This window comes from Martes martes (assembly GCF_963455335.1).
Source record: "Martes martes genome assembly, chromosome: 6".
Lineage (NCBI taxonomy): Eukaryota > Metazoa > Chordata > Mammalia > Carnivora > Mustelidae > Martes > Martes martes.
Genome location: NC_137893.1, coordinates 83,893,419 through 83,900,333, shown reverse-complemented (window position 1 = coordinate 83,900,333; position 6,915 = coordinate 83,893,419). Strand labels below are relative to the sequence as shown.

General features: G+C 49.5%; 1 pseudogene across 1 annotated transcript; it reads left to right on the top strand.

Annotated features, from left to right (window-relative positions):
• The first annotated feature begins 1,878 nt into the window (after positions 1-1,878).
• LOC308344342 (popy Class I histocompatibility antigen, A-1 alpha chain-like) lies at positions 1,879-5,742 on the top strand (annotated as a pseudogene). The gene is made up of 7 exons: positions 1,879-2,032; positions 2,325-2,661; positions 2,856-3,114; positions 3,572-4,027; positions 4,147-4,254; positions 4,861-4,908; positions 5,624-5,742. The product of its transcript is annotated as a popy Class I histocompatibility antigen, A-1 alpha chain-like (transcript).
• Positions 5,743-6,915: the final 1,173 nt, after the last annotated feature.

The window sequence follows — 6,915 nt, the reverse complement described above, 5'->3', positions numbered from 1 at the left end:
GCTTCTCCCTCTGCCTCTGCCTTCCCCTCTGCTTGTGCTCTCTGTTTCTATCTCTCTGTCAAATAAATAAATAAGTAAAATCTTAAATAAATAAATAAATATTCTCACTTGGGCTCAGTGAAGACTTACGTGCCTCCTATATTTACCACATGGACACAGGCACCAACAAGACACCTGAACTAATAGACACATCAGTTAGCTTCAGTGATGGGCATTTTTGAACACTGATGACCTTGATGTGATACATCGTGTTCTGGTTAATGTCTGTACACTTTAGCTGCTGTAATGCATATTAATTACACTTTCATGCTGTATTATTAGAGTATGTCTCAGACCCACATAGACAAACCCATGACTGCCATTTGAAGATAAATTTAATATACATATACCTATGAGTCTCACAATATCTTTTTTGAGCAGAATCCTGAAAACTAAGAGCATTCTAGATGTATACTGTCTGCATGGTAGCTACGAGCCACATATGGCTACTTCAATTCCTCTCCATTTGAAACAATTAAAAATGCAGCTGCTCAGCACACCAGACACATTTCAAGGGTCACCTGTATCTCTAGAGCCCCATGAAGCTTGTGGCTACCATGCTGGACAGTGCAGATACAGAACAATTCCTTCTGCACAGAATGTTGTCTTGGACGGTACTGCTCTCCACGCTTTCCAGACCTTGGATTATTTAGACTAGGATATTTGGCCACCAGTTTCTTGAAAATGAACATCAACCTACCCCTTCATTAAAATTAACTCACACACACACACACACACACACACACACACACAATCAACTCACACATGACAGCTGACAGTTCTTGTTGCCTTGACCAAATGTAAACTCTAGAGAGAAAATCAGAATTTTGGAAAACTTTTGATCCACCAATAAGCTTGATAGCTTCTTACTAATGACAAACTTTTGTGTCGGCATCTGTGGTAATATTAAAACAAATGTGACATCTTGATAATTTGATTCCAGCTTAATAAACATGGGAACACCTATAATACCTAGTGAAACAACATATTACTTTAAAACAAATCAAGCATTAGTACAAGACCCATTCGGGTACAAGTTGGGCCTATGGATTTTAATCTAACAGAGAAGGACATAGTCAATGAGATATTGTTTCAGGTGCTACTTTGCAAAATAACCTTACAGGAAGTATAACTTGTGTAGTTATAGTATCAAGCATGACTATGTATAATTATCTGAGAAGGTTATGAAACATACTATTCTCCCATATTTGTGCAAGGCTGTAAATATTTTCATATACTTCAACAAAAACAGCACAATTAGTGCAGAAGCAAATTTGAATGTACAGGGGTCTTCTAATGAGACAGTCAAGAACAAGAAAGAGACTTGCAAAACTGGAAAATATAACAAAAATCCATTCTTCTCACCGCCCTGTTTACTTGGGAAAATAGTTGTTTTTCATAAAAGCAATATTTTTGTTCATGTCATGAGTCATTAATATGATTCTAAATGAATTAATAAGTGTTTAACACTGTTTTATCCCTACTATGGTAAACATTGATAGATATAACCCATAGATGCAAAATTATCCTTGGGATCCTCAGTAATTTGTAAGACCATATAGATATCCTGTGACCAAAATGTTTGAGAATCACTGACTCAGCTCCTGGGCCACGACTCAGGGAGACTGGGTGATAAAGAGCGCTCTGTGCACTTAGCGAGGGGGCGGGCGAAGTCGCAGGTCCCCCGGAGGGCCTGCCTCTCAAGATTGGTGTCTGGGGCGTGGAAGCCTAGTGTTGGAGAGTTCCCCTCTCCCTGGGTTTCACTTTTCCCTCTCACCACGTGTCAGGTCCTCCTGGCGACTGCCGTTCACAGTTCCATTGGGTGCCGGGGATCCGGCGATGCCAATGAGCAGCACCGCGGTTCCGGGTTCTAAAGTCCTCACCAGACCCACAGGGGCGCACCTACCTCAGACCCTGAAGGTCTGGGCCAGGGGGCCCCGAACCCTCCTCCTGCTGCTGTCGGGGGCTCTGGCCGTGAGAGAGACCTGGGCGGGTGACTGCGGGACGGGAGGAAAGGGCCTCTCCGGGGCGGGAGCGAGGGGACCCCGGGGAGAGAGGAGGGACCCGCCCCCCCCCCGGGGAAGGCGCCTCTCTGCCGCCCACGCCCCAGACCCCCAGCCGCCCCCGGCCCCGCCCGGGCCTGTGCTCCCCTGTCCCTCCCCGCCTGCGCGCTGCTCTCCCCCACTCGGTGCCCCTCCCCTGCCCTCCCCGCAGTCTCCACCTGGTCCCCGGAAACGGCGCCGGGAGGAGGGTCGGGTGGGGTCTCAGCCCCTCCGCGTCCGCAGGCTTCCACTCCCTGAGGTATTTCTCCGTCGCGGTGTCCGGCCCGGCCGCGGGGAGCCCCGGTACTGGGAAGTCAGCTAAGTGGACGACACGCAGTTCGTGAGGTTCGACTCTGCCAGTGGGAGGATGGAGCCGCGGACGCCGTGGATGGAGCAGGAGGGGCCGAAATATTGGGACCGGGAGACCCGGAACGCCAAGGACCACTCACAGACTTTCCGAGTGAACCTGCAGACCGCCCTGGGCTACTACAACCAGAGCGAGGCCGGTGAGCAGCAGGGCCTGGGTCCGGGTCACGATCCTCATCCCCACCGACGGGCTGGGGTCTCCCGGAGTGTCCGGGTACGAGCGCCACCCCAAGTCTGCCGGAATCCCAGTTCCCCGACCTTAGAAGAGCCCGCCCGAACTTTCAAGCGGTTTTACTTTATGTTTGTCCTTAGTCGCTCGTCCACCACCAGGGATGGAGACAATCTGAGAGCTGACCGCTAGGGCGGGGCAGGGGATGTTTGGCGGCGACCTGGGGATCCCCCCTCCAGGGCATGTTTGGCTGCGACCTGGGGCCAGACGGGCTCCTCCTCCGCGGGTATGAGCAGTTGGCCTAAAACGGCGTGGATTACATCGCCCTGAACCAGGACCTGCGCTCCTGGACCGCTGCGGACACGGCGGCGCAAATGACCCGGCGCAAGTGGCAGGCGGCAGGTGCTGCAGAGCACTACAGAAGCTACTTGGAAGGCACGTGCGTGGAATCGCTCTGCAAGTACCTGGAGAAGGGGAAAGAGTCGCTGCTGCATGCAGGTACCAGGGGCCGCAGGGCCTCCCTTATCTCCCACCACAGGGACTGGCTTCCCAACAGAAAGGGAAAACGGACTCAGGGTCAGAATGCCAACCACCCAATGGGTTAGGATAGGGAGATCTGCCTGGGTTTACATATTCCTACTGAGTTGACTCACCCAGAGGGCCGCTTTTCTCTAAAGGACAATTGAGGAATCCAGTCTCTCCAGGGAGGCAGGTGGAGACCATTCCTGAAATAACACATCAGTGGTTCCCTTTGACTCTGGCAGCCACCTTGGGAACCATGACAACCTCCATCTGAGAATATCTCCAGATGGACATATTCTCCATCTGAGAACATCTTTGGACATCCGACTCTGGGTTTTCTGATTGAATCACCAGCCACCCATTGTCAGGACCAACAGTGTGCTCTCTCACTTAGACCTATGGTGTCCTACCCTGGGCCATCTCCCTGTTCTAGAACTTTCCAGGATTAGAAGATCCCAAAGACTGGCCCAAAGGCCAGTCAAAGGTGACTGGACTTTGTACTTCTTCCATCCAAACCAATTGCCTGGTCCACTTCAGGATGGTCACATGAATGCCATTTCAGTGGCCCATAAAGGTAAACCCAAGGGTGGATTTTCTGATTCTTCTTCCTCGGAACCACCCAACACACACATGACCCACCACCTCATCTCTGACAAAGAGGTCACCATGAGGTGCTGGGCCTTGGGCTTCTACCCTGCGGAGATCACCCTGACCTGGCAGCGTGATGGGGAGGACCTGACCCAGGACACAGAGCTTGTGGAGACCAGGCCTGCAGGAGATGGGACCTTCCAGAAGTGGGTGGCCGTAGTGGTGCCTTCTGGAGAGGAGCAGAGATACATGTGCCATGTGTAGCATGAGGGGCTGCGTGAGCCCATCACCCTGAGATGGGGTAAGGAGGGTTTGGGGTAGAGCCTCTTCTTAGGGAAAGCAGAGACCTTCTAGAGAATTTTGGCAAAGTGAGGACTCCAACTACAGGTCTTGGCCCCTCACCTTCCTTTCCCTTTCCAGACCCTCCTTCTCCCACCACCATCCCCATCATGTGGATCATTGCTGGTCTGGCACTCCTTGTGGTCACTGTGGTGATTGGAACTATGATCTGGAGGAAGAAGCGCTCAAGTAGGGAATGGAGTGGGGGGATCTGAGTTTTCTTTCCCACTGGGGGGTTTCCTAGGTAGCAGATTGTCCTGCCTTGTTACTGGGAAGTACCACCCACACATATGTACTTGCCCGGTCTGGAGCTGATTACTAACATTCACTCTGTAGCAAGACGTTTATTTAAAGGAAGGACACATTTTTCATCTTGGTAATTGTGGTGATGGGGACCTGATCCCCAGCAGTCATAGGGCAGGGAGGAAGGTCCCTGCTGAGCACAGACCTTCAGCAAGTCTTTTGGTCCAGTGACCCCACACTTCTTTTGTCATGTTTCCTCATCCTGTTCTGGTTTCAGTCACAATTCTGCAAACTTCTTTTTGGATCAGGACTAGGGAGCTTGGACTAGGATCTCATGGCCCAGCCTTCTCCAGGCTTTTGACAAGATGTTTTCTTCCCACAGATGAAAGAAGAGGAAACCACTCTCACACTGGACATAAGTATGAAGGGGGTGATTCCTGAGACCCCAGGGTAGTGTAGACAAGACCCCATGGGGAGCTCACCTACCCCATAGCTCCTCCTTTAGTCTCATCTCCTATGGACTCTGACCATGTCCTCTTTGTTCTCCCCTAGATAATGACAGAGGCCAGGGCTCTGATGTGTCTCTCATGATAACTGGAGGTAAGACCTTGGAGGGCCCAATGTGGGGAAGGGTTGGGCCACTAGGGACACTTTGAGCATGCAGGGGGCTGTTGAGAATGTCAGCTCTTATGTGATTTACCTAAATTTGTACATGATCATTTTTCACAGTATGAGACCAGCTTCCTTGTGGGGACTGAGCGTTGCAAGATTTATTCACACTCCCACTTGGTGACACCAATAACCCTTTTAAGCAAAAGGTGTCAGAATGTGCCTGTGTTCATATGAGTATAACGTGAGGAGGTGGGGAGGCTGGTCAACCCTGCCCACCATGCCCCCTTCCCATACTGACCTGCGTTCTCTTCTCTGATGTGCTTTCCTGTTCCAGCAGAGGCTGGGCTGGACCATCTCCATCCCTGTCTTTATTTCATGTTGGGCTAGTACAAATGGCTTCCCTACTGAAAATGAGAATCCAGATATGAGTTTATGTTTTTTAACACTTGGCATGTGTGGCTGATGAGGTAATAAAAGAAATTTGTAAAGTTGAGACAGCAAATAAATGGAAGCACTGAGAACCTTCCAGAATCCGTGTGTTTTTTGTGCTGAGTCTGTGGCAGGTGGGGGTGGGAGTAGGCTGTGAGGAGTCAAGCAGAGACGGGGCCTGTGCCCAGTCTGTGCTCAATGCATCATGGGCGTGACATTCTCACTCTTCAGCTGAGTCATCTCTCTGCTCTCCGTCCTGCCCCTTCTGTGGAAGCTTGTCCTACCAGGACCTGTGATCACAGGGACTTGGACGTCACCTGTCACCAGGAACTTCTGCAGCCAGAGCTTGCTGTCACTGGGTCAGCCTTGCCTCAGGCCTGGGTCACAACATAGCTCCCATTTGGGGGTGTTTGTTTCATGGTTTCTGTAGTATCAGGCCTGTTCTTGCTCTTGTATACTTGTCCCATTCTCCCTTGGGTGACCCTGTCAGTTACAGCAGCAGGTGTCCTTTGGGCTGTCGTTCCCATAGGCCTAGGTCAGCCCCTGCACACAGGAGTCTCTGTGGTATGGAGGAATGAACTTTCAGATTCATCTATCTTTTCTCCTTCCTCTAGAGCTGTTTTCTGGATTACTATTTAGAGTCTGGAGCTAGAGAAAAGAAGAATCTGAGAGGTTTTCATCCTTATTAAACTTTAGTTAGTTTCTGCCTTCCCTGCTTCTCTGGCCTCTCTCCCCGCCCTTAGTTTAGTGATCCTAATGCTGGCTCAGTTCCGAGTTCACGGATTTATAAAGCAGAGTCAAACATAGATTTCTGTGTGGTTGGAGAAAAGGATCTAAAAAGCCTAAGTACAGTGTTTCTGAAAAGAGAACTCTGTGTGCTGTGCTGTGCAGGAGAGATGGTGTGTGGGGGAGGGGCTGAGTAGAGAGCAGGAGGGGAGGGCAGCCCGGATGGTGAGGTGGGTGCACATGGGGCGGGAGTTGTCTTGGAAGAGCTGTGCCTGAGACTCATCTAGAAGAGGGAGTCCTCTATCTGCTCATTCATTCCACTGATAATTGTCATGTGCCTCATACAGGACACACTATGTTTACATCTAGGACAGCTCAGTGAGACTAAGAAGAGGCAAAATGTGCTAGTCTTGGGTAGACTATATTCTAGTGGTAAGGGGCAGACTCCCACTTGTCTCTCAGTGTGGGGATTGGGGTAGTGGCCTGCTTGTACTGTCAGGTATAATTAATAATATAATTATAATTAATGTTAGGTATAATTTTTGACTTCCCAAAAACTTAAGTACGAAGAGCCTACTCTTGACTGGAAGGCTTAGTAATAAAATACACAATTGCTTAACACATATTTTATATGCTACATATATTATATACTGTATTCTTCTAATAATTAAGCTAGAGAAAATAGTAAAAAATAATAAGGGAAGATAAATGCATGGATGGTATTTACTGTATAAAAGTCCACATGGAAGTGGTGGTGCCTATTCCAAACCAGGGTCATTCAGAGGTGAACTGTGTCTTGTGTAAACACAGTCCATAAGGGGAGGGTTTAATTAGGAAGTT